This window comes from Delphinus delphis, chromosome X (assembly GCF_949987515.2).
Source record: "Delphinus delphis chromosome X, mDelDel1.2, whole genome shotgun sequence".
NCBI classification, from domain to species: Eukaryota; Metazoa; Chordata; class Mammalia; order Artiodactyla; family Delphinidae; genus Delphinus; species Delphinus delphis.
The window spans coordinates 96,165,448-96,192,627 of NC_082704.1; the positions used below are offsets into that span (position 1 = coordinate 96,165,448).

General features: G+C 37.1%; 1 pseudogene; it reads left to right on the forward strand.

Annotated features, from left to right (window-relative positions):
• Positions 1 to 765: 765 nt before the first annotated feature.
• LOC132418226 (serine/threonine-protein kinase MRCK beta-like) lies at positions 766 to 25,720 on the forward strand (annotated as a pseudogene).
• The last annotated feature ends 1,460 nt before the right edge of the window (positions 25,721 to 27,180 follow it).

Consider the following 27,180-nt stretch of genomic DNA (forward strand, 5'->3'; position numbering starts at 1 on the left):
ATTTGTAAAGATTTCAGTTATTTAATATATTGTTCTAAGGTCTGTGTAATTTTTAACCAAAACTGATATATAGAGATACTAATATTTACTTTCAATCAGTTTATCAGTTTAATCCTAGGTAAGTATTAATAGTTTTTGATTGTTGCAATATTCAAACACATCTCAAAATCTTGATGGTACCACAATTCATTTTTTTAGTCAGTAATAAAGTATGAGTTTTTGAAGTATTTATTTTTATTGAATTGAAGCAGACTCAAAAGTTTCCTGATAATAGTGCAACTCTCATTCACTTGTATTTTAATACCCTCATGATATTATTTTCGGCTTCTATTTCCTCTTATTAAAAAATGATACTTCTGGATACTACAATTATGAACTATCCCTGAAGCTGCAGTGGTACTTATTACATCAGTGCTAAGGCTGTTTGCATCAAATGAATGTTTAAATATTGGGTTGAACCATATGAAATTGCCAACTGTGTAAATGGCAATTTAATTTGATTCATCTAATACAACTGTCTCCCCAATATACTGCACACACACACAGACTTGATGCACACATAAATACCACATCCCTCTCCCCAGGCCCCGGCACACAATACTGTCTTAATTCTATTTTCCATTTCTCCTCATTGCCAGATTGTAGGAAAGAAGTTACTATCTTTCCTATGAGGGGAAAGTAAACAAACAAAAACATCATTTAAAGGTAAAAACAAACATCAATCACTCAAAAAATTTTAATTTACAGTAGAGAATAACCGATACAATGCCAATGATGATTTTAAGCACCATGATTTTGAAGTTTAATGACATGATGAGTATATGTAACACATTAGAGAAGGTATGTAAAGTCTCACCATTTATCATTCAGTCATTAACTGGGTAACAATAACACTCAAATTTTATATCTGTCTTTCCCCATCATTAGTGAAGATAATGACCCTTATCCTTGTCTTTCCAAATTATGTTAGGATTAGGGTTGAAATTTTGAAGCTTTATAGTAAATATTTGTGATAAAGGGCTTAGTAACTGCAGTATTTTATTGCTTTCCAATAGCATATAAAGTACTGTGATGGCCTACTGAAAATATGTATCATAACATTGTGATATTCTTTATATCTTTCTGCTATTAACTACAGTTCTGTTCCTATACAAATTAATGAAAGACAGATCTTGTGTTCAAAAAGAAGTTCAACTGAACGTGGCTTTAATTCATAGAAATAGGGTCAGAGCAAGAGGAAGGGGCAAGGCTCCAGGATGTGGTTTCTAGGAGCAAACCTCTAGTCTTAATATGATTGTGTGTCTAAACTTTCTCCACAAGGCAACTCAACCAAAAATTAAGGGTGACAAAACCAGCAGGGGCAATGAATGGTTAATGGAGAGTTCACTGCTAACACTGCTTCATTGATACACCACAAGTTTTTCTATAGGGCTAAATAAACTCATAAATAGGAGAAGGAAAATAAAAAATTCTGGGTCAACCCTTTGAAAATGCTTTATATTATGAAATTTACTACCACCAACATCACCATCCAAAACAAATGCTTATTACTATCCATCTACTATTTAAGTAAAAATGTAAAATTAATGGAATGATTTTGAATGACTGTCTTTGCTTCAGAGAAAGTTATTACAGAAAACAAATTTTGTTCAGGAAGCTTTCTAAAGCAGACTGTACTACTCACATTTATTTAAGATATTTCTCAGTTTAATAACTAGCAGCAAATATGCACATGCAAAATTACTTTCACACAAAAGTGTTAATTAATGTTTATTTAAATATGTAATGCTTACTATAGATAGTATATTTAAGTTAGGTCAATTGATGAGACAAGTAAATTTTAATTTGGGTGCAGTAATGTATATTTATAATGATAGAATTCATCCATGATGTAAAACATTAGAATGTCTCTATCACAATTCATTTTGTTAATGAGGAATGAAGTCCCAGAGTTTTAATTTCTTTCATTTATTTTCAAGAATCAAAGCAGGCTCAAATATTCCTGATGATAATGTGACTCTCACTCATTTATCTTTCTATATCCCTTCTTTAGTGGGAGGAAAAAACAGAGTAGAGCTATAGCTACTCTTCTAGGTACTGCAATAACTCAGAATATATGTTATCTGCAGGCCATAAAGTCACTGTTATTTATGAAAATTACTAATTCTAGCTAATATACATTAACTAATTTAGTGCCTCAATATAGATTTTTGGTTTAATCTAAAACTTCCTAAATCCACTGAAGTATGTTGCATAAGTGAAAGTCTTCCATTGATTTGTATCACAGCAAAATAAGGGCAGAGAATTATTTTTTTAGATCACATAAGAGATCTGTAGATATTCATCAAGTATAGAAATATATATCCATTTAGCAATAACTTAAATTTATGTTATTTTCACATGAATCATCTCAGTTGCTGGATACCCAATAATCTGGTAAAATAAGCATAAACTGCAATTTCTATAAAACATTTGAGAAACCTGGATATCATAGAGCCTATTTTAAGTATTTTAAAACATTACCTTTGATTAATATCTACCAATATATATTTTCTTTTCAAGAAAGCATTCCTGGAGAAAAATACTATAATCTATTGTTAACAAAGTTCAAAATGTAGTTTCTAGGAATGAAACGTGACAAAAAGGAGAAATTGCCAATCCCTAAACATATTTATGTTTGGGCGAAACCCCATATGTATGTGTATGTATTTTATGTAGGTGTATGTGTACACTCTAAATTTACAAATTTTTTCTTTGTCTGTAAATAACTATCATTACAGAGAGATACAAAGGCAAAATCTAAACTTTAAGTATTTGGAAAGCTATATAGAATACTTTAAGACAGTACTAAATAGTACTGCCTTCATGCCCAAAGAGTAGAAATGTGATCTATGGTAGACTGCTCTGGTAACATGATCAGCCTTATGACACCTAATAAAGCTGAGTCTGAAAATTATTTGTAAACTGTATGATCCAATAGCATTTCTTCTGTTTGCATCCTTACATCTTTAATGGTTAATCCCAAAGAATTCTGAGCACAGGCAAAAGCCAGTAAATATATTATGTGAATCAATATCAGTATCCTGCTGGTAACCTAAAACTAAGGCTCCCTCTGTGCTGACATAAACTCATATGAACACAGTAAGCTCATTTTCATTAAACTATTCCTTCATATGTATAATGCATTTTATTTTAAGGCAGGCATGATCTAGCTAAAACACAGGCTAGGTAATACTTATAGAATATCCCCCTTTTATCTCTTAGAAGATTTTTGGATTTTTTAATGAACATAACAAAAAGAAGTCATAGTTACACCTGAAATACCTGGAATCAAGCTATTTTGTTGAAGAAGCTTTTAGGAACAAACAGTAGCACAGGCTAAGGTCAGAGCAGGCTTTACAAGTTATTAAAGCAAGTCGTCACTGACTTCTGTGTCATAATAGAGCTCCCCCTGATAGAAACCCCTATTAAAATACATTTCCCAACCATTCAGTCAAATGTCTCTGAAATCCCACCATGTGTGTGTTCTCATTGATTAGAGCAATGCTAAAGATGTATTGATTATAAATTTGTAGCTTGAAGGTTAAATGTTGATGCCTAAGCAAGGGAATGAGATCAGTTAGGCTGTAACAAATGACTCCAGCAGCTTGGTCAGCTTGAGAAGCCAGAAGATGGTCTGGCATCAGTTTCAGAGGGACTACAATTGCAGATGGTGGGATTACCCAGGGACTCCTGACCATATAGAAGTGGCTTAGAAGGGAGATTAAAAAATAAAATTAACTGGGAACTACGATGTGCCAAGTATAGCATAAGGCAGCCTTATCTCACTTAATTTTTAAAAGATAAATGATCTTTTCCAGACTATTCCCGTTGGATGTAAGGCCAATGATAGGAAAATGGACAAACTATGTTTGTATTGCATTGTTTTGTTGCTTTCCAATAAGAGGTCAGTGACATGTATCCAAAATATCTCTGCTCAATGTCAATTATAGACTTGCAATGGTAAAATTATCAGCAGATTTGCATCATCTTTGAAAACAGTTCCTGATCCCTGGGCTGTGGATACCTGAGGGGCAGTGGAAACACAGCAAACAGTTTTGGTTCTGTATTGCCTTATGAACATCAAACAGTCTGACAAACAAGTTGCTTAAAACTTTTTTTTTTTAAATAAATTTATTTATTTATTTTTGGTTGTGTTGGGTCTTCGTTGCTGCACACGGACTTTTCTCTAGTCGCGGCGAGTGGAGGCTACACTTCGTTGCAGTGCACAGGCTTCTCATTGCAGTGGCTTCTCTTGGGTGGAGCACAGGCTCTAGGCATGTGGGCTTCAGTAGCTGTGGCACATGGGCTCAGTAGTTGTGGCTCGTGGGCTCTAGAGCACAGGCTCAGTAGTTGTGGTGCACGGGCTTAGTTGCTTCGCAGCATGTGGGATCTTCCCCGACCAGGGCTCAAACCCGTGTCCCTTGCCTGGGCAGGCGGATTTTTAACCACTGCACCACCAGGGAAGTTCTCCTAACACATGTTTTTAAACATAATCTTACAGATGTCAATGTATGCTCTAATAGTTAATAAAATGAAATTTTTACTTTAAAGAGATGCTGAATTTAAAGTAACTTTTGGTCATATGTTTTCTCATGTAGAGGATCTGGTAAATGGTTTGAGGTTAAAAGAGTCTGCAGTACTTGAAAAGTATGAAACCACTGCTCTTCAGTTGGAATGAAGGCTAGGATAGAGCACAGGAGGATCCCATTAGTTTATGTAAGACTGAGATAAAGATCATTTAAAGTGCATGGAAGATCACTGTACCTTCAAGCCCAAAATTAGAATTCTTAACTACATTTTGCATCTCAACAGGGGTGAAATGAATTTAACTTCCGGCAATTGATGCTTTTTTTTGGTAGACCTTTCTGATAATTATAAGAAAGCACTAAGTCTAGCAAGTCACTGAAAAAGGTCAGATGTGAAAGTTTACAAACACCCAAGTGATCAATGGTTACAAAATCCAGTTGGAGACTGACTCTCATGGCTACAGGGAATAGGTTATTAAAATCATGGAGCTAAGATTTACTGCTGAACTGAGAAATTGGAAAATAATCACTTAAACACTGAAGTTAACAGTTATCAAGAGAATAACAGAGAGTACAGGTGGGAGAAAGAGAGGCATCAAAAAGAATATAAAACCAAATCAGAGCTTCCCTGGTGGCGCAGTGGTTGAGAGTCCGCCTGCCGATGCAGGGGACACGGGTTCGTGCCCTGGTCCGGGAAGATCCCACATGCCGCGGAGTGGCTGGGCCCGTAAGCCATGGGCCTGCGCGTTCGGAGCCTGTGCTGCGCAACGGGAGAGGCCACAACAGTGAGAGGCCCGCGTACCGCAAAACAACAACAAAAAATCAATTTGTACACCCATTTCAAACAATTGAAAGATAAGGTTTGAAGTTTTACTACTCACTACAACGGTTTTATTTAGGAATTTAGTAAGATATATGGTATGTTATTAACAAAAAAATATAAGAAATACTCATTAATCACAACAAACAAGAAAAAAGTCCTACCATTTTTGAAACCATGTACTGATTAGAAACAGAACGTGACTTGCGTTATCAAGACTTGAAGGTCTTTTTTTTAAATACTAAATTTTTCAGAGGTTTAAAGCCAGCTACAGAGATTGGTCTATGAATGCATAGGGTCCTACTCACATGCATATATGATGCTTTTTTAGTTCTTTCAGAGGATTTTAGATGTCCTACATTGTCATCAATCCTATTATTTATTCTATCAAAAATGACTCTTGGGCTTCCCTGGTGGCACAGTGGTTGAGAGTCTGCCTGCCAGCGCAGGGGACACGGGTTCGAGCCCTGCTCTGGGAAGATCCCACATGGCACGGAGCGGCTGGGCCCGTGCGCCACAGCTACTGAGCCTGCGCGTCTGGAGCTTGTGCTCCACAATGAGAGGCCGCGACAGTGAGAGGCCCGCGCATGGCGACGAAGAGTGGCCCCGTTCACCGCAAATAGAGAGAGCCCTCGCACAGAAACGAAGACCCAACACAGCCAAAAATAAATAAATTTTAAAAAGACTCTTTTTTTCCATCCATCCCATTTTTATTCATTCTAACTCCCACTCCTGTAGATCCTGTACCTCTTCACAGCATCAATCTGGTAGAGTTTATTTACTGCTCTGACTTCTGCATTTTCTCCCTTCATAGTCACTTTGTTCTTCAAAATCTTATCATTTCCATCTGGTTAGAAATTCCTTGAAGGCAGAGACCAGCACACAGCACATAAAAGTTACTTGGAAATTTTGAATGCAATCTGGAATTAGATATATGGATGGATGGATGGATGGAAGGATGCATGAAGGATGGACAGACAGATGAAGAGAGCGTTGACACCCTCATTTAAGAAAAATTTGAAATACCAGAAAAGATTGTTTGTAGTCATCAGCAAGGACCCCCCCAAAGTGTAACCTTCAGCCTCACAGGAGGCTGCATGAGTAGGACGTAACTTCAGGCTAGGTGGCTGAGACAGACTTTGTAGGAGGTGAAAAATAGAGGCAGTCAGCTGACAACACTCCACATAGTTGGACAACATGTCCTACCTTGAAGAGGCACTGGGAGGTGCAGCTCATGTCTTCCACACTAATCAACTTTTTTTTAATTGTGAAAGAAAACACATAACACTGATTTACCCTCAACAATTTTCAAGCATACAGTACAGTACTGTTAACTCTGTGCACAGTATTGTACAACAGATCTCTAGAACTTTTTCATCTTGCATGACCCAAACTCTATACCCATTGAACAACTGTTTCCCTTTCCCCCATACCCTAGCAATCAACATTCTACTTTGTTTCAATGAGTTTATTTTAGATATCTTAAAGAAGTGCAATCATGCATTATTTGTCTTTCTGTGATTGAGTTTTTTACTTAGTATAATGTTTGCAGGTTTCGTCCATCATGTAGCATATGCCAGGAATTATTTTTTTCAGGCTGAATAACATTCTACTGTATTTATATACCACATTTTCTTTATACATTCATCCATCAATGCACTTTTGGGTTGCTTCCACATCTTACCTGTTATGGATAATGCTACATGAATATGGGTGAACAAATATCCCTTCAGAATTCTGTTTTTAATCCTTTTGGATACATACCGAGAAGTGGGATCATATGGTAGTTTTATTTTTTGAGGAAACTCCATACTCTTTTCCATAGTGGCTACACCATTTTACAATCCCTCCAACAGTGCACAATTCCAATTTCTCCACGTCCTCAATGAAACTTCTTTTTTTAAACCAGTGGCAATACTGATGGGTGTAAGGTGATATCTCATTGTGGTTTTGATTTGCATTTCCCTAGTGATTAGTGATGTTCAACATTTTTTCATATTTTTTTGGCCGTTTATCCTTTTTGGAGAAACATCTATTAAAATTTTTTGGCAATTTTTAAATCAGATTATTTGGTTTTCTGTTGTTGATTTGCAGAAGTTTTGAACATATATTCTGGATATTAACACCTTATCTGGTAGATGGTCTGTGAATACTTTCTCCCATTTTTTAGGCTGACTTTTCACTCTGTTGATTACTTCATTTGCTGTGCAAAAATTATGAATTTTGATGTAGTCCCATTTGTCTATTTTTGCTTTTGTTGTCTGTACTTTTTGGAGTAATAGCTCAGAAACCATTGCACACTCCAATGTCATGAAGGTTTTCTCCTATTTTTCTTCAAGGAGTTTTATAGTTTCAAATCTTACATTCAATTCTTACGGTCTTCAGTTGATTTAGGGTTCATTTTTTTATACAGTGTAAGATAAAAGCCCTTCATTTTTTTTGCATGTTTACCCAGTTTTCCCAACACCATTTGTTGAAAAGACTATCCTTTCCCAATTGTTTAGTCAATGGCAGCATTTTCAAAGCTCGCTTGATATAAGGGTTGCTTTCTGAGCTGTCTTTTCTGTTCCTTTGGTCTATTTATCTGTCTATATGCCAGTATTATACTGGTTTGATTACTGTAGCTTTGTACAATATGTTTTGGAATCAGGAAGTAGGAGGCCTCCAGCTTTGTTCTTTCTCAAGATTCTTTTGGCTATTTGGGATCCTTTGAGATTTCATATAAATTTTAGGATTTTTTTTTCTATTTCTGCACAAAATGCCAATGAACTCTGTTTTTATTGACATTTTTTTTAGAGCAGTTTTAGCTTCACAGCAAAATTAAGAGGATGATACAGAGGTTTCCCATATATCTCCTGCTTCCAAACATGTATACCCTCCCCTATTATCAAAATCTCTTACCAAAGGATACATTTATTATAATTGATAGACCTATGATGATACACCATAATCACCCAAAGTCCATAGTTTATCTTATTTACTTGGTGTTATACATTCTGTGAGCTTGGACAAATATATGACACGTATCCATCAAATCCTGACTAATACATTACCTCTCTAATGTGAAATGCCCCAAATTATAGAAAAAATAATTATAATCAATGACTATAGAATTTAAAGCATGTTTGATGGGGAAGCGATATACAGTAGAGATATGGGGTGACAGTAATGTTCTATTTCCTGACAAGAGTTGTGGATACGGGAGGGTTTATTTGACAATATGATTTGTTAAAATGTTTTGAGTCATTTTCTCTATGTTGTTTCAAGGAAAAAAACTTATAAAAATAAGCAAAAAAAAATTCAACAGACGGACAGTAAACCAAGATGTCCTTAATTCATACTCCTCTGTAGTAGAAAATTAAAATTAGTATGGTTTCCACTAAGTATAAATTTGTAAGTGATTGGAAATTTCTTTGCCAATGTGAAATTATTTCTGGGAGTTTAGAATTGGGATTTTAGCATAAATATATCCCTACATTATTCCTAAACCAAGATTATAATCAAAAGCCACAGACAAAACACATAGACATTAGGTTTATAGCTAATCTCAGTGGTCAATGGAGGAAGACCCCAATAGGCCCTACCTGATGTATCCGAACAAAGCTGACTCTTTTTTTTTACTAATAATGGATCAACAAAACCAAGTAACACATCTGGAGGAATTTGAAATGCAGAATGAACAAACCTAGAAGCCAGGATATGTTTAAAAGCAAATATAAATATTCAATACATTCTGGGTTTGCACTATGAATGAATGGAGTTTCCAAAAGATGAAAACATCCCAGAGTATTGCTCTTCTTAATCCTTAAGCCAGCTCTGAATAACTCAAAAGTTGCTTATAGCTATGGGGTAGTGTTCCTTAGATGTACTTAGCTCACTTTACATATTTTAAAAATGTATTTTTAATCCACATATCGTAGAATGGCACATAAGAACCAGGTATGGCTTTGTTTACTTTTTGTCTTCTAATATTTTAAGCATTGAAATATAGTTGATTTCCAATACTGTGTTAGTTTTAGGTGTACAACAAAGTGATTCAGTTATACATATATACATTTTTTTCAGATTCTTTTCCATTATAGGTTATTACAAGATATTGAATATAGTTCCCTGTGCTATACAGTAAATCCTTTTGCTTATCTATTTTAGATATAGTAGTATGTATCTGTTGATCCCGAACTCCTAATTTATATATCCCCCTCCCCATTCCCCTTTGGTAACCATAAGATTGTTTCCTATGTCTGTGAGTCTGTTTATGATTTGTAAACAAGTTCATTTGTATTTATTTTTTAGATTCCACATGTAAGTGATATATTTGTCTTCCTCTGTCTGAATTATTTCTCTCTTTATGATAACCTCTAGGTTCATCCATATTGCTGCAAATGACAATATTTCATTCTTTTTTATGGCTGAGTAATATTCCACTACAAACACAGACACAGACACACAGACAGACAGACAGACAGACACACACACACACACACACACGTATATGCCACATTTTCTTTACCCATTCATCTGTTGATAGATACTTAGGTTGCTTCCATATCTTGGCTATTGTAAACAGTGCTGCTATGAACATTGGGGTGCATATATCTTTTTGAATTAGAGTTTTCATCTTTTCTGGATATATGCCCAGGAGTGGGATTGCTGGATCATATGGTAACTCTACTTTTAGCTTTTTAAGGAACATTCATACTGGTTTCCATAATGGCTGTACCAATTTACATTCCCACCAACAGTGTAGGAGGGTTCCCTTTTCTCCACACTTTCCCCAGCATTTATTATTTGTAGACTTTTTGATGATAGCCATTCTGACCCGTGTGAGGTGACACCTCACTATAGTTTTGATTTGCATTTCTCTAATAATTAGCAATGTTGAGCATCTTTTCATGTGCCTGTTGGCCATTTGTATGCCTTCTTTGGAGAAATGTCTTTTTAGGTCTTCTGCCCATTTTTGATTGCGTTGTTTTTTGTTATTGAGCTGTATGAGCTGTTTGTATATTTTGGAAATAAACCCTTTGCTGGTCACATCGTTTACAAATATTTTCTCCCAGTCCGTAGGTTGTTTTTTCATTTGGTTGATGGTTTCCTTTGCTGTGCAAAAGCTTGTAAGTTTGATTACGTCCCATTTGTTTATTTTTGCTTTTATTTCTTTGCCTTGGGAGACTGACCTAAGAAAATAATGCTGTGATTTATGTCCTAGAATGTTTTACCTATGTTCTCTTCTAGGAGTTTTATGGCATAGTGTCTTATACTTAAGTTTTTAAACCATTTTAAGTTTATTTCTGTATATGATGTGAGGGAGTGTTCTAACTTCATTGATTTACATGAGGCTGTCCAGCTTTCCCAATATCACTTGCTGAAGAGACTTTTTCTCCATTGTATATTCTTGCCACCTCTGTTGAAGATAAACTGACTATAGGCGTGTAGGTTTATTTCTGGGCTCTCCATTCTGTTCCATTGATCTATATGTCTGTTTTTGTGCGAATACCACATTGTTTTGATTACTGTGTAGTATCCTCTGAAGTCTTGGGAGGTTATGCCTCCAGCTTAGTTCTTTTTCCTCAGGATTGTTTTGGCAATTCTGGGTCTTTTATGGTTCCATATGAATTTTAGGATTATTTGTTCTAGTTCTATGAAAAATGTCATGGGTAATTTGATAAAATCACATTAAATCTGTAGATTGCTTTTGGTATTATGGCCATTGTAACAATATTAATTCTTCCAATCCAAGAGCATGGGATATCTTTCCATTTCTTTGAATCAATTTCCTTTATCAATGTTTTATAGTTCTCAGTGTATAAGTCTTTCACCTCCTTGGTTAGGTTTATTCCTATCCTAAGTTGTTTTTTTGGTCAATCTTAAATGGATTATTTTAGTTTCTCTTAAATGGATTATTTTACTTTCTCTTTTTGATATTTCACTGTTAGTGTAAAGAAATGCTACAGATTTCTGTATATTAATCTTGTATTCTGCTATGTTGCTGAATTCATTTATTAGTTCTAATAGTTTTTGTGTGGAGTCTTTAGGGTTTTCTATATAAAGTACCCTGTCATCTGCATGTAATGACAATTTTACCTCTTCCCTTCCAATTTGGATGTCTTTTATTTCTTTTTCTTGTCTGACTTCTGTGGCTAGGACATGTAATACTATGTTGAATAGAAGTGTTGAAAGTGAGCATCCTTGTCTGTTCCAGAATTTGGTCAGAAGACTTTCAGCTTTTCAACTTTGAGTATTATATTAGCTGTGAGTTTGTCATAAATGGCTTATATTCTGTTGAGATATACTCCTTATATACCCACTTTGGTAAGTTTTTATCATGAATTGATGTTGATTTTTATCAAATAGTTTGTCTACATCTAGTGAGATGATCATGTGGTTTCTGTCTTTTCTTCTGTTGATGTGGTGTATCACATTAATTGATTTGCATATGTTGAACCATCCTTGTGACTCTGGGATGAAGCCAACTTGATCATGCTTTATGATCCTTTTTATGTGTTATTGGATTTGGTTTGCTAATATTTTGTTGAGGATTTCTGCATCTATATTTATCAAAGATATTGGCCTGTAATTTCCTTTTTTTGTAATGTCTTTGTCTGGTTTGGTATTAGGGCGATGGTGGCTTTATAGAATGATTATGGGAATGTTCTCTCCTCTTCAATCTTTTGAAATAGTTTGAGAAGGACAGGTATAAGTTTTTCTTTGTATGTTTGATAGAATTCCCCAGTGCAGCCATAGACTCCTGGACTTTTGTTTGTAGGGAGTTTTTTTAAATTACAGATTCTATTTCACTTCTAGTGATCAGTCTGTTCAAATTATTTGTTTCTTCTTGACTCAGTTTTGGCAGACTTTATGTTTCTAGAAACTTGTACATTTCTTCTAGGTTGTTCATTTTGTCCAGTTATTGGATTTCTGTGGTATCAGTTATTATTTCTCCTTTTTAATTTCTTATTTTATTTGGTTCCTCTTTCCTTCTTGGTGAGCTTGGGTAGAGGTCTGTCAATTTTATTTATCCCTTAAAAAAACCAACTCTTGGATTTATTGATTTTTCTATTGTTTTTATCTCTAATTTATTTCTTCTCTGATCTTTGTTATTTCTTTCCTTCTGCTGAATTTGGGTTTTGTTTGTTCTTATTTTTCTAATTATTTTAGGTGGCAGGTTAGGTTATTTATTTGAAATTTTTCTTGTTTTTTGAAGAAGGCCTGTATTGCTATGGACTTCCCTCTTAGAACTGGTTTTTGCTGTGTTCCATAGATTTTGTGAGGTTGTGTTTTCAATGTCATTTGTCTCCAGATATTTTCTGATTTCCTCATTGACCCATTTATTTTATAGTAGCATGTTGTTTAGTCTCCCATAATCTTTTTCTCGTTTTTCTTTCTGTGGTTGATTTCTAGTTTCATACCATTGTGGTCAGAAAAGATGCTTGAAATAATTTCTATGCTCTTAAATTTGTTAAGGCTTGTTTTATGTCCTACTATGTGGTCTATCCTAAAGAATATTCCATGCATGTTTGAAAAGAAGGTGTATTCTGGGGTTTTTGGAATATAGTGTCCTGTAGATATCAATTAAGATCAACTGTGTATTGTGTCATTTAGGATCTCTGTTGCTTTATTGATCTGTCTGCAAAATCTGTCCATTGATGTCAGTGGGGTGTTAAAGTCTCCTATTATTTTCTTCCTGCCAATTTCTCTCTTTGTGTCTGTTAGCATTTGCTTTACGTATTTAGTTGCTCCTATATTGGGTGCATATATGTTAACAAGTATAATATTATCTTCTTGTATTGATCCCTTTATCATTATATACTATCCTTCTTTGTCTTTCTTTATGGATCTCTTCCTTTGTGGACTTTGTTTTAAAGTCTATTTTGTCTGATATGAGTATTGCTGCCCCTGCTGTCTTGTCATTTCCATTTGTATGAAATATCTTTTTCTATCCACTCACTTTCGATCTGTGTGTCACTTCTGCCCTACAGTGGGTCTCTTGTAGACAGCATATTGTAGGTTCTTATTTTTTATCCAATCTGCCACTGTCTTTTTATCAGAACATTTAGTCCATCGACATTTAAAGTAATTATTGATAAGTATGTATTTACTGCCACTTTAAATCTTGTTTTCCAGGTGATTTTGTAGTTTGTTCCTTTCTTCTTTTGTTTTTTCTTTTGTGGTTTGATGGTTTTCTTTTCTATCAATATTATGCTTGCATTCCTTTCTTTTTAGTTTTTGTGAATCTATTTTATGTTTTTGATTTGTGATTACCCTGATTTTCAAGTATGTTAACCCATAACTATATCTACTTGCTTTAAACTGGTAATCATATAAGTTCCAACACATTCTAAAACATCTACATTTTTTACACTCCCCCCTGACATTTTGTGATTTTGCTGTCCTATTTCACATCGTTATGTTTATCCTTTTGCTGTTCATTGTAGTTATAATTCCTTTTACAAAAATTTTTTTATTTTGTTTTTAAATCCACACACTGGCTTATTAAAGTGATCTTCATTTTTTAATATATTTGCCTTTACTATTGTGTTTTTCCCTTTCCTATAGATTTCTGCTTCCTTACTATTTAAAGAAGACCTTTCAATATTTCTTTTAGGACAGGTTTAGTATTTCTGCATCCTTTTAGTTTTTGCTTATCTGAGAAATTCGTATTCTCTCTTACTACTCTTAATGATCATATTTCTTGGTAGAGTATCCTACGTGGCAGTTTCTTCTCTTTAAGGACTTTGAATATATCATGCCACTCCTTTCTGGCCTACAAAATTTCTGCAGAGAAACCAGCTGATAGCCTTATGGGGGTTCCCTTGTAACTGACTCTTCTCTTGCCATCTTCAGAATCCTCTCTTTATCTTTAACTTTTGCCATTTTAATTTGGTATGTCTTGGTGTGGATGTGTTTGAGTTCATTTTGTTTGGGACCCTCTGTGCTTTCTGTACCTGGATATCTGTTTCCTTCCCTTAGGTTTAGGAAGGTTTCTGACATAATTTCTTCAAGTACATTTTCAATCCCCCTTTCTCTTTTTTGTTCTTCTGGGATCCCTATTATGCATAGGTTGGCACGCTTAATACTATCCCATAGCTCTCATATGTTGCTTTCATTTTTAAAAAATCTGTCTTTCTGTCTGTTCTGATTGGGTGATTTCCATTATTCTATCTTCCAGACGAGTTATTCATTCTTCTTCATTATTTAATTTCCTATTGATTGCCTTTAGCTTGGTTTTTAATCTCTGCAATTGACTTGACTAATTTTGATTGGTTCCTCTTTATGGTTTCTAGTTCCTTGTTCCAGTGATCTGCATTTTTCTTTCTTTTTTTTTTTTTTTGCCATGCTGCATGGCTTGTGGGATCTTAGTTCCCCAAGGATTTAACATGGGCCCCGGCAGTGAGAGCGCTGAATACAAGTCCCAACCACTGGACCGCCAGGGAATTCCCTGATCTGCGTTGCTATCAAGAGTTTTTCTTAATCCCTTTAGCATTTTTATTACCTCCTTTTTGAACTCAGAGTATGGTATACTGGAGAGGTCTGTTTCATTGTTTGTTCTTTCAGGGTACTTCTCTTGTTCTTTTAATTGGGAGTAGTTCCTCTGCTTTTTCATTTTATTGAACTTTCTCTGACTCTATGAATTGAGGAGAAACAATTACCTACTATGGTCTTGAAGGGCTGTTTTTATGTGGGAGCATCCCTGTGTAGACTGTGTGAGTCCAATATTTTTGGTGAGAGGGTTGTTTTTGGTATGGATGCCTGCCATGTCTTTCCTCAGAGTGTGCTGGCCATTGTCCCCTTGATAGGGGGTGTGTTTGGCTTTTGTGGTATCTGCACTGGATGTTGGGCAGGGCATCCTCTTTGGTCTGTGGCTGTCAGAGTCTTATTGGGGGCAGGGTCTGCTCCCCAGTTTTTGAAGTAGAAGCCCCCAGATCTACTTCTAAGCTGTGGTGTGAGGTAGGCAGGACCACAGTGCTCCTGTTGGGAAAGGAGCCACTGTGTATTCCTTCCCAGGAGCTGTCCACTGGGGACATGTGATTCTGTGATATCATCCACCACCCAGTGTGTGTGTCCACAAGGTCTGCTGCTGCTGGCACCGCCCCTGGACCTGCCCACACTGTGGGAGCCCTGATAATTGGCTTAGCTGTCAGTTCCACTTCCAGTGTATATGGGCACCCAAAGCCCACCACTGCCACAGCTGCACCTCATTGGGAGCATGCTGAGAATGGCACTTCTGTGGCAGACCCGCACTCTATCTGGTGTGCACCAGCAATGGTGGCCCAGACCACACACTAGGCCGTTCAGGTTGTCTCCATGCAGCCAAACCGAGTCCTCTCCACAGATCTGTCCTTTGAAGCCTGAGGTTCAGCACCCAGCTGCTGTGTGCACCAGCAGGCACATGTCTTGGCCTGGGAAGAGTGACAACGATGTGGCAGCCATCAGTGCTGATCCCTCTCTATCCCACCTGCCAGCAAGCTAGCACCTGCACATTCCTCTCGAGCAAAGCCCAGGCCACTCCATTTCCCTATCTGTTCCAGCAGACCTCCTAGCCAGCAAAGGGGGTCCCAGGGTGATGGAACCTTTCCTCTTTTGGAGCTCCCTCCAGGGGCACAGGTCCCATCCTGATACCTTTTTTTTCTTCTTTTTCCTTTTGTCCTACCCAGTTATGTGGGCATCTTTCTTGTAGCTTTGGTTGTATAAGAGATCTTCTGCCAGCTTTCAGTTGGTATTCTGTGAGAATTGTTCCACATGTAGATGTATTTTTGATGTGTTTGTGGGGGGAGATGAGCTCCACCTCCTTATACTCTGCCATCTTGACCTCCTCCCCAGGAACTAGATATTACTTTACCTACATTACAGTTACTATGCTGTTGCCCACCTGAGTGCATTCCAAGTGGTTTAAATCTGGGTCTGATTCATTTTCTGCTGGTCTGCTCTATGTGATGCAGGCTCCTCCTCTTTCAAAAACAGTAAAGTATCTAGAAGAGGAATGCTTAAAATACTTTAATAAATACTAGAATCCAATCCAATATACCCATATGCACCCTGCAGAAATACCATGGTATGCACTGACATTTTTTTTAATAGCATAATTTCTATTTGAGTGGCAATGCCTTATCATATTAATGAGACAAGCATAAGAAGGTTTATTATGCATCCAGAAGTTTTATGATTCTATAACAAGGATGACAAAATGTCTGCCATATAAGAAAACAGTAAATATAATTAAGAGCTTTACATTCTCAGTTTTAACGTCAGATTTACATATTTTAAAATATACTTCTCATAAACATAATATTCTACACTTTTATGATAAAGACTTTTAAGCACTGCTTTAACTTTAAAACCAGAACAGAATACTTAATTATCATATCAACAAATGAAGTCTAAATTATAATTTAATTATTTATCATTTAAACTCCCTATTAACATATTAAAATATATGTGCAAAGTTCCATTTACATGTGTTTTAAAGTCAGAAAAAATTTATATAATCCAGTACCTTAACACCAGCAACTCCAAAATGAACAAGATTGTGTCATATATTTTTTTAAGAAAAAGTCCAAGAATTCTGCTAAAATATATCTCACCCATGAATAGGGAAAGCACTAATGACATTAGTTTAGAGTGGGTAATTAAATTAGGCACAACCCAAGAGTTGTGTGGCAAGAAATTCATAGAGGAGACATTTTAGTGACAGCTTTGCTGTCAATGACACTGAAGCTACTGCACACCAGCCAACTGCGAATGTGCAGGGCCACTGCTCCTGATGGCATTAGAAATATAACTACTATGTCTTTGGAAACATGATCATGTATCATATGGAAAAGGGTCATATTCAGAATAGTTAGCTTCTAATGCTAATAAATCCTCCAATGTAAAAGGGAACTATAGAAAAATAGATAAATAGCATAGGACCCCGAAGAATCCTGACTATGCCAGGTATTAAGCCTTTGGTTACTAGGTCTTGAGTAGGTATGAAGTCCAGAGGGAGTGGGTAGACAGCCCAGGCATAAGGTGTGGGCACTAAGGACAGAGGCTAGTTACCGACTAACAAAGAAGTATGTCAAGATTTTATCCACTGGCAAATATATATCATTTTGTGTCAGCTGAAAACCGTCCCTGAGTTTAGTTCACTGTCATCTACCAAACATTGCCTATATGATTCTTACTGTGCATCTCTAATTGGTCCCTCATTTGGAACATAATCCACTAAAACACTGAAGCCTTACTATATAAGTAATGGATTTTCACAACTCAAAAATAATTTTATACAAGTTTCTTAGTAAACTGGTCATGTAAAAGCAGTAAAAAATCTGGTTGATAAAGTTGGTTCTCATAGTGGTGCAGGTTACCAACACTGAAAGTACTATACATGTAAACCAAATTTAACAATTAAATAAACAGATGGAAAATGATGGATACAGGTCTCTCATTGTTGGACTGGGAGGTTACAGAAAAGCAATGGGGAAAGGTTAGAATGACTCGTGGTACTGGATTAGAATTGAAGATACCAGAAAGAACTCATGTTTTAGCTTAATACACATATATTTCCTTGCTCCGTCAGCTGAGAGGGCCTAGAAGCATTGACACACCAGTTGCAATAAGCACACCTGGCACCCATTCTCCAAAAAATAAAAACATTCTCAAACAAAAGGAACCAGGACTCCTTGGAGAAATGGCCAACTCTAGGCTTGGGACAAGAAATGTACACAGTGACTGTGGACCATATTGCAGTGATAGAAATTATAGAAATTCTCAGAAACAAACACGAAGATAAGGATGTGTCAAAGGGACAAAGGAATCAAAAAAATAAAGAGTTCTGAATAGACAAAGCTGGAACAATTTGAGCAAGAAAATACAGAAAGCAGTATAAAATTATAATCCAATGTATAAAATAAATATCCAAGAGTCCACAGTCAATGGACTATGGTCAGATAAATAAAGAAAGATCATAGTCAATGGTCAAATAAATAAGTAAACTAAAGAAAATAGACAAATCTCCTTTGCAGAACAATTTCAAATAATTTATGTGAATACTCAGGGCTCTCAAAGAGGTAGCACTTAAATCCCACTCCTTAACTGGAGGCAGAGTGTAATGACTTCATTCCAAAGAGTACAGTATAGAAAGTGAGGAAAAGTAACTCTGGTGGAGAAACCTGATAATATCTCAGGTAAGTGATCAATGTTAACACTGAGTCCTGCTGATAGCATGTTCCCTTGATATGATGGGATGATAATGGTATTTTATCTCAGTGGTCTTCTACACCAAAATCTATAACTCAAGTTTAATCATGAGAAACGCATTAGACAAAACCAAATTGAGGAATACTGTACAAAAGAGCTGACAAGTACTCCTCAAAACTGTCAAGGTCATCTCATCTAAAACAAGGTAAATCTGAGAAACTGTCATAACCAAGTGGAGTCTAAAGAGACATGATAACTAAATGTAATGTGGGATCCCAGTAAGGATCCTCAAAGAGTAAAATAACATTAGGGAAAAATCTGAGGAAATCTCGAAAAAGTAGAAACTTTAGTTAGCAATAATGTATCCATATACATTTATTAGTCATGACAAATGTACCATACTAATGTAATATGCTAACAATAGAGGAAACTAGGTGTGAGGGGTATAGGAACTCTCTGTACTATTTCTAAAACTTTTCTGCACATCTAAAGCTATTATAAAATTTTATTAAGATAAAAAAGTTAGAAGGAGGCAAAATGTTGTACTAGATATAATAACGTGATTTCAAATCTAGCTTCGCTCATCTAAGAGCTGGTTGAAAGTATAAGAGGTAAATAGTCTAATAATGTTTCTGTTTTCTCTGTAATTTGGGGACTATATGCTTTACAACGTGGAGTTATTTGAAGGGTAAAGTTAAGTAATACTTGCTTTTGTATTTCATTAGTTTATATACAAAGACAGAATTATGAGTAGCAGAAACAAAATCTACTCTAATGTTATAAAGATATGTATCAAGCCTAAAGAGTCCCAGAGCAACATCATTTCTAATGTCATTTTCTGCCAAAATGTTTAATCTAATCCCTCCTGATGGCATTTTCCCTTATCCAGTCTTTCTAGGTCCCCAAGCTTCACTAACTTTACTGAGAACCTGAATCACCCAGGGATATTTTTAAAATACAGATGCTGTTGATTCCTTAGATCTGGAGTAGGACCTGAAATTCTCTTTCAAACAAGCTCAAAGTCTCTCCTCAAACTAGCGATCTCAGCAGGCAAATTTACAGGTCCCACCAAAGACTTGCTAAACCAGGAGTTCAGGAGGTGGGACTCAGAAGCTGTTTTAACAAGCCCTCCAGGTAAGTCATATGCATGATAAAGTTTGAGAACCAGTGTTCTAGAGCAAGGGTTCTCAACTTTGGCTTTCCATTAGAAAAATCTGGGAAGCAGTTAAAACTTTCAGCACTCTCGGTCACCCTTCAGATCATTAATATCAGCATTTTGGGGTAGCAAGAAGACATTTGTAGTTTTTTTTTTTTTTGCAGTACGTGGGCCTCTCACTGTTGCGGCCTCTCCCATTGCAGAGCACAGGCTCCGGACGTGCAGGCTCAGCGGCCATGGCTCATGGGCCCAGCCTCTCCGCGGCATGTGGGATCTTCCCAGACTGGGGCACGAACCCACGTCCCCTGCATCGGCAGGCGGACTCTTAACCACTGCGCCACCAGGGAAGCCCGACATTTGTAGTTTTAAAATTCCCCAGGTGATTCCAATGTCCAGCCAAGCCAAAGTTGAGACCATTTCTCTAGAATGGGAAAACAGTTATTATCTGAACAACCATCCCATATATATGTTTTATATTATCTAGTCAAATAATCCAGAATTCTATCATTTACTTTAAATTTTATTTTCCAATAACTTATTTAGTTCTCTTAAAAAACACCTCAAATTTTTCTTTTGGTCTACATTTACTCACTCGAAACCTGGGTACTAAAATGTACGGATTATATAAGCTGTTTTCAATATAATGAATATATCTTAAAAGTCTGTGGGATGAAGAATATAATGAGTTGTAAACCTTCGTGTTCTTACCTCCCCTCTGCTAATTATGAACACTTGACTTGTGCTTGCATTTTAACATGGAGGCACTCCTAATTCAGGTTACCCTCATGGTACCTGAAACACACAGCTGAAATCAACTCTTGACTTTTCAAAATTGTGAAAACACCCTAGGTTTGGGGTTAATTATCAGAAAATATTATGCTTTCTTTGGAATTTTTAGAATTCTGCTAAAAATAATCACCCAGAGATATTACTTGAGTCCTTTGTAAGGTCTAACCAAAGTACCAGTCAGGCAGTGAACTTATTATAAAATAGGAGGAGGCAGAAAGACTTCATTCTGATCATTACACGCTCCTTCAGGATATAATGTTTCCTTCCCTTGTCTTTAGTGGAAACCACAGTGCAAAATCGGGGATTTCAACACTCTGGCATCTGTTAAACCATGTGATCTTGGTGCATTCCCAAATCAGATACATTTTTCCAACATAAAAACAAATTCTGAAACACAATGTAAATGATTTGGAGGTTATCCAAAGCACTCCTCACTCCCCATGAATTGCATTCCTACCTCTGCCCCTTCTTCCCTTCCTGCCCAAACTCTCTGTCCCTATGACACTGTCTCTTATAATCCAGGGTGGACCCAATAATACTCTCAATAGTAAAAAGCCCATATCTCTATAGTAGCCATTGAGATCATTCTGGAAAGCTGAAATCCTAATTCTATTACTAATGACAATATTAGAACATTGACTCAGTTATTACAACTAGCCAGGGACTGTTAATAGCACTTTTAAAGGAATTCTCATTAAATTTCACAATAGCCAATTGCTTAAATATATCCGCAGGATGCCTTATCTGTCTGCCACACAGAGCTATCCCTTACTCTCTTTCTCCCTGAACTCACTTATTTTCCTTTTTAGACTGTTATATCATATTATTTACCTATTTATTTGTTGTTGTTTTCTCTGTTATAGCCACTGGAACAGAAGCTCCATGAGGGCAGGGGCTCCTCTCTCTTGTTTATTGCCCTGACTTCAGTGCCAAAAAAACCAGCCAGGTCTATAGCAGTCAAGAATTAAAGATAGAAGGATGAAAGACAAGTATGAAAACTAGACCAAGAGAAACTGGAACTGAATAGGAAGTTACAAGAATGCACAGACTCTACATTGTTCACTTCATGCCATAGAAATTCAAACCAAGAAAAAGGAAATTAAAAAATTAAATGAATAAAGTATATATTTAAAGGATAAATAGCTGATTCAACTAGGCTCAAGCAACAACTTGAGAATATAGTAACACTTTGCCAAGAACATGAAGATCCACACCTAGACTGAAAGGCCTAGAAAACCAGTACCACATCATGAGGCAGGAAAAATAAGATTTTTTAGAAGCAATTGGTTGAACCTTCAGACAGTCCAAAATCCCAAGCCAAAAAACCACAAAGATACCCATCAGCAATAAAAGCTGACCCTGCAGGAATTCTCAGAGATAGAAGCATGCATGGCTTACAGAAGCAGAAGATTTCCTGAATGCTTAATGACAAAGAGGAAGAGATGGAAGTGGCCATGTCGAAAAGTAACTCCATGGAACAGGAAATCTCTGAAACCAAGATGTTCAGGAAAGACCTGGAAGCTCAGCTTGAGGATACTTTTGTTGAGGCTTCACAGGAACACAAGCCTCATGAAAGCAGAGAGAACCTCTCTAAACAAACAGAAAGTGAGCTTGAGGTCCCCCTAACGAGCCAAGGAGGTTAAATTCCAGGTTCCACTTCAGAATACCAGCAAGAGATTTCTGAAATAAAATCTGAACTTGAGGAGAAAGTCTTGTTTTATATAAAGGAATGTGTTGGACATGAAATGTTCTATGTCTTAGAAGCCAAAAAAAACAAAAAACAAAAAACCCACAAAAACCAAACAAGCAAAAAATGCAAAAAAACAAGGTGTGTGATTCAGAGAGCCATCAGCTTATCCTGCAGGAAAAAAAAAAAAAAAAAATTAAAAGAGAAATAACAAAAGTAAAAACAAGAATGTCATAATGAAATGGAAGAGGCAGAAGACACAGTGAAAGATGTATTTTTGAAAAAGAAAGTGTAATGAGGTGCGAAGAAAACAAGAAATTACTGGTGAAAATGAAAGGCTTTGACCTGTTGCGGATAACCTAAGAGCTCAAAATACGCAATATGAAGTTGAGGTTATGGATTTGGCAGCTACAAGTAGGCGGCCTGCTGGGAAGCTTAGATTGCAGAAACCATGAATTGGATCAGCAATGAGAAAGATGTCCAGCAGTATTTTGAAGCTCTTGTTTCTAAAATGACCAAAGAGTTTGAAACCGAAAAGGTCTAGTTTGGCATCATGAATGCTGGATCCACTTTGGAAAGGCCATCATAGTAAGAAGCTGAGCATGTCTGCAGGGCTTTCAGTCTGCTTTTGAGGTAAGCAACCAGGCCAAGGAACTTGTTCAAAATTAACTGAGAAACTTTTAAATACAAACCTCTCTTCTGGAAGCAAACTAAAGGATTCTGAAGCAACAAGGAGAGAATTATTAGATGATATGGAAATTTTGAATAAAACGAGATAAATTTAGAATAAATACAGAACTCAAAACTCTAGATTCTTGTGATTCTATTTTTAACTATTTCAACACTGCATCTCCTGCACTGATTTGAAACTTAGAACTAGCTGAGCTAGTAAGAAACACAAACTCCAAACCCGGAAGTGTCCCCATCAATTTTCATGCCCATAAGCCCAGAACAGCAAGAAGACATGTCTCAGCTGCAGCAAAGGCCAGCTGCTGTGCCACTGTCACCACACAGGCCGTCTTATTGGTTGAACCAAAGCCAAAAGGTCATTGATTTAGCATCAAGTTGTTTTCCAGTCCTACTTGCTGTAGCCATTGCACCTCACTCATGGTTGGACTAATTTAACAAGGCTATCGCTTGGAGGTGTGTATCCCACAAAGACAGTGCTCCCAAGGTCTGTACAACCTCTAGGCAGTCCCAGGGGCCTCTTAAAGTAGATGTGCAGAAAGGCCTAGGAACACCCTACAAAGTTTACCTTAAGGTGCAAAACATACCAGTGTGGAGAAAGGATGACAAAGATTTATGTATTGGTATATAACTGTCTACTCTTTGTATGATTTGCCTGAAGGAAAACCCACCCAGCCTGGAGTTATTGTGAGCCAATCTTGCATCTTAGAGGTGAGGATTTTTTGATGAGCTTTATCCTCGCTTTAGCTGTTATACGTGATCCGAGCTGATATTCCTTGTATATTCAGGGTGACAGCTTCTCTCTTAAGTACAACTTAAAGACTAGTTCTTTACTAATTCTAACAGAAAATGAGAAAGAAAAGAGGAAATTGGCTAGGTTTCTAGAAGGACTCCAATCTATCCTACATAGAAACAGACTGAAAAATCATGTTGTGCATATTCCACTAGAAGCCTATGACAGTATACTGTCTCTTATTAAAGCAATTCTGACACCTGTTATGGAAAATCATCTAAGATTGCAGTCGGTTTAAAGCTAAGTGTGTACATAATAGAGATTACCTGTGATGTGATCATTCAAGCTACTGTTTGTAAGAAAGTGTACCATACTGAACTTTCTCTCCCCAAAAAGAAAACTACAACGCTTTTCTGTTATTGGAATAGCTTTGTTGCTAGGACTGTTGACTTTTAAAAAATGCACAACGTGAGAGCTGTGAGTTAAGTTTTATTTGGGGCAAAATGAGGGCTGCAGCCCAGGAGGCGAAGGGAGGGGCCAGGATATATAGGAGTTTTGCAATAAAGAGCACGTAATTGGGAAGGTCAAACGATTACTGTTAAATAAAGAAAACCAGATATCTCAAGTTAAGGAATTTAGCGCTTTTCTATGTATGGGAAGATGCAAGGGCCTGGACTCACTGAAATCATTTCTCTGATATGCACCTTAGCTATCTAGGGCCTGTATTTTCACACCCTGAGTTTCCTCAGGGCTCACTGCAGGGAGTGGCTGCAGTCTGATGGTTGCTAGATGGCAGGTATTCTTTTCAGCCCTGAGTTTCCTCAGGGCTCACCAGCTCACGTTGGAGGGTTGCAATCATTGGTGACTGTGACATCCTTTGTTTATTGATATGGCAGGAAATATTCCATTTATAAATATTCCATTTATCAGGACCATGCTCCATTTTATCCATACTCTTCCTTTGAGGCAGTGGAAGGGAGTCTGACATCAAGCTTCCAGAAATAAAGGGCTGCCTAGACATCCTAAGTTCAACACATAGGAAGAGTTCTTCAACCTGTCTGCTTGTAGCAGTGAAATGCCTGATCTTTCGCTACGAAATCCATAGAACTAAACCTTCTCACAGACAGTTCAATGAAACTGTGGCTCCAGGAACTGTACAGTGCATGACAATGTTCAAGGAAAAGCTCTGTGTTGGCTACTCTTCTGGGTTCTCTCTGTTGAGTATCCATGAAGATGGGCAATGTCTAAGCCTGGTAAATTCCAGCAGCCCCTCAGTTATGTTCCTCTCACTGTAATCTTTTGATGACATTTGTTCTGTGGAGCTCAATAATGAGGAATACCTGTTTTGCTTTAGCCATATGGGATTGCACATAGACTCACATCAAAGGTCAAGCATGCAGGAGCTAATATGGCCCTCAAACTATAGTTACTTATAGTTACTGCTCTCTCCGTGTCACAGTATACAGTGAGTGTGATATCAATACACCTTAATGATGATGTTAAGACTATGGAATGGGTCCAAATAACTGGTCTGAGAAAGATAAGACCACTAAACTCTTTATGTACCATCAAACCTCCTCAACTGTGAGCTTCCATGCTTAATCTACTTTAACAACAAGTCCTCTGAAGATGTTAAGGGTGTCAGATACTTGCAAAAGTTCCAGAGCAAGAGAGATTACAATGTGGGTGAGCAATGCCTAGAGACCCAAAATGAGCTCCAAAACTATATCAACCTAGCCAATTTCAAATAAATGACTCACATGCGGCCTAGAGATGGAATGCAAGTCCTCATGCCTCTCATTCTGAATGTTTTGCTTCCCTCACTGGAGGAAAGGCTAGGTCCTGCTCCAGCCAATCTTTCTCAGTAGGCTCAGTCCAGAAAAAAACAAGATGTACATTTCAAGGTTCTCATTGAATGGTTCAGAGATGGGAGTGTCCACACCTCTGAGAAGCAGTCTAATCCTGACCAGGAATTTGACGAAGAGCTTCATTCATATTCCAACAAACACTCAACTCCAACCTCAGCAGCCCACTGAGGTCCACCCTTCCCTAGAAGAGCCAGCTCCCACTAGAAGGCCTGCAGCAGTTGTCCTGTGACACCTGAAGCTTCTTGATCTATGGCCCCTCATGGCCAGGTCAGTGCCAAGGCTGATGCTGAACCTTTATTATTGTTTAAGGAAATGTGGAATTGATTTGTAAATATGAAAAGGAAGAAAATATTTATTATATTATTTTTATATAATATATAATATTTTTATATAATATATATATATATATATATAATATTTATATAATATAATATTTATTATATTATTGTAATGTAACACTGTTACGTTTGCCCTTAAAAGGCCACCATTCAGTCTACCTCCTATTCAGAACAAACTGAGATACCTATTAGGGCTTGTGCTCAACTATGCCTGTGGATGAGTCCACGTCTCATTTGAAGGAAACTTTTTTATATACAATGTGACCTCTCTGGATAATGCCTCAGACAATATAATTTTTCCTATTTTCTGAAGCTATTTTCCTGAAGTCTTAGGACAATAAGAAAGTGTTTACTGTTCTCATGAACACCAGAATTTTGAAGACAGAGCAAAATAGAGGTTAGTCTGTGGTATTTTTATTCACTTAGCTATTGCACATTAAGCTGCAGAAGTCTTTCTAACAATTCTTTAGTCATGGGTAGAGGCCCACCAACAGTGGGCTTTATAGTCATCCCTACCTCCTAGCCCACTCTTCCGGGTCCCTTGCGTGTATTTGTCCATCCTTCATCACAATCAGGAAGTTTCACTACTCCTTGCTATTGGGAAGTCTGGCTGCATTCTCTGCTTCTCAGTCACTCCCACAGCTTCTGATTTCTGTCATAAAAATACCCATTCTTAGCCAATGAATATCCCAGGGGTCTTAGAGGACTCCTGGGGCTAGAAGGTGGCCAGAGCCCAAGGGAGCCATGAAGCAGATGATGGGACATTTCACTACCCACACTGCTCCCTGGCCGTGAATGAAGATGCCATGATTGGTAACCCAGCACTGACCATGTGGAATCATCTAACATACTCCTCTATACTGCCCCACAGCCCTTGGTCAGCAGTGATATTCTGCACATGTATTAATATCATCCCTCCATGTATTACATGTTTAGTAATCAGATTTTTTACCATATCTCATTAAAAGTTGGTAATTTACTGTGGCCAGCAGACACAGCTTGTTATCTGTGGCCTCAGGACCTCTGAGCAAGTGTGAGGACAGTGGGGTGTCATTTTCTTAAATTTGTATTTTCTTAAGATTTTTTCTGCTCTCCAACTGGTTGACATATTCTTGGCAACACTGTATAGCATGTGCACTTACCATGACTAGGCACTGAGTGTGCGGGTGCCATCAATTCTGTGCCTGAGAGTGTTCCACACCTGGCACCTGCCTGCCCTACCCGTATCTACTGGACCTTCTGTGGGTCTGGCATGTGTTTAGGATTCTAGTTTTTACTTTTTAAATGTAAATTGTGTTTTTGTAATTATTGAATCATGCAATCATTTTTAAACAACTTACCCCTCAATAAATCAGCAG